Source organism: Lynx canadensis, chromosome F2 (assembly GCF_007474595.2).
Source record: "Lynx canadensis isolate LIC74 chromosome F2, mLynCan4.pri.v2, whole genome shotgun sequence".
Taxonomy (NCBI): domain Eukaryota; kingdom Metazoa; phylum Chordata; class Mammalia; order Carnivora; family Felidae; genus Lynx; species Lynx canadensis.
Genome location: NC_044320.2, coordinates 67,728,206 through 67,730,364, shown reverse-complemented (window position 1 = coordinate 67,730,364; position 2,159 = coordinate 67,728,206).

Sequence of the window (2,159 nt, the reverse complement as noted above, 5' to 3'; positions counted from 1 at the left end):
TCAGTTGACTTTAATAAGGAAAGCTACCCTAGAGAATCTGTATAGGCCTGACTCACTCAATTGAAAGGTCTTAAGAGCAGAGTTGAGGCTTCCCTGAAGAAGAAGAAATTCTGCCTGTAACAGCAACTATAGCCCATGCCTAAGGATTCCATCCTGCCTTTCTGACAGCCTGCTGTCTGGATTTTAGACTTGTTTAGCCAGACCCCACATTATGTGAGCCAACATTTCACAATAAATCTCTTAATGTACATCTCCTACAGGTCTGTTTCTCTGGTTAAACTCTGACTGATACACCTATTGTATTCTCAGTATCAAAGCACTAAGCCTAAGGCCCAACATGTATTAAGGGCAACCTCAAAAGCTACTTTATTTAAATAGCTTTATTTTATATTTAAGTAAAATAGTTTAACAAAAGTCCCTTCAATTATTTTTTCTTTGTAACCCACTACCTAGGTACAGTGCTTGGTGAATTAATGACTATTTAATAAATGTTTACCAAAAAACACAAATAAATGAGGGAATTAATTAATAAATTATGATTACAGCTGCAGGGATTTATAAACAGTACATCACGGCAGAGAATTTTTACGAATCACCGCATTTTGTAGATTTGAAACAATTAAACAGATGCTAGCATTTAGTTAACTGCAATTTCACTTTGTTTCTCTGAAAACGATGCTCTTAAGAACTATAATGAAATGACTTGGGGATAAGGATAATTTACTCCTTAATAAACATCTCTGTGAAAGGGTAGGCTATTACTTTTTTGACTATTACACAACCTCCCTACGACTCTTGACTCACAGGGCAGGAAAGCTCCTGGGAGGTCTTCAGTCCAGCCATTTGCTTCCCAAATGCCTCCCTGATTTCACTCTAATAAATGAGAGAAATCTTGGGGAGAACACACTGCTAAAAATTAGCACAGCCTTTCGGTGGCACATATTTTAATGGTGGTGAAGGATATATGATACAGAATCATTGTTTTACAATAAGAACAAGACAAGCAAAAATAGAAAGATGTAAGGAGAAGAGAAAGGAACATAAGAGGTGCTTTGAACTTTTAAAAGTAGGCTGGGGGGTGTTGATGATGGTACTGTCGATGATTATGTGTCTAAGATAATGAAAAAAAAGGAAATAAACGGGGAAAGGAGAAACCAAAGAAGGTAGAAGTTCTAGCAACTTCTTTCTCAGAAAAAAATGCTATCATTAGAATAGCCTTAATGCTATGACCAATATCAAGAGAGAAAATAGATTCATGCAGTACATTTGGGTGGGTAAACAATCAGGGTAGACGTTACTGAATTACATCTACTCGAATCAGGTTTGAGAAATGATAGAAAAACACTTAAAAGATTATCTTGAACTCTGAGGATTGTGAAATCTCCTTCTAAGGGTTACAGACTTGGAGGTTTCTATTTTCAAAGCAACTATAAAATGGTCCCAGTATTCCCATTTGGGTGGGAGAATGGTTGTTCTGGATATCCGCAGTCTAAGTTCTCATTTTTCCATCAAAAAGACCTGGCAGAATGGGGAATTTTTTTAACAGCTACAAATTCTTTTACATTTCTATCATTAAGAGATGGGTGTCTATCACTCTTTCCCTTGAACCTAAGCAGCGATGTGACTGCTTCGATCAATGGAATACCACAAACTGATGTTATGTGATGTTTGAGGTTAGATTGTAAATAACCACACAGTTCCCACCTGACTCCTTTGGGGTGCTTACTCCCCCTCAGGATGTTTCTGCCCAGAACTGGGCTGCTATGCCATGCTTTAAAGAAGCCCAAGCCACATGAAGGGGCCATGTGTAGGTACTCTGGTCAACCATCGCAGCTGAACCCTGCCTGTGAGTGACCCTAGACCAGACTCAAACATGAGATTGAACATTCCTCCAGGTGATTCCTGCCTCCAGCCATTCCTGTCCTCAGAACTGAGGTCTCAGACTTTGTGATTCTATGGAGCAGAAATAAGCCATCCCCTGACCAACAGAATCAGGGAGTGTAGTAAAATGGCTGTTTCATATCAGTAAGTTGAAGGGTAGTTTGCTACCCAACATAGGTAACTGAAATCCAGAAAAACCTCTACTCATTTTGCAGGTGCAAACTTTCTTCTGGGATGGTAACTCTCCCAGTTTGGGGATACTTTACCTTTTTTGAAAA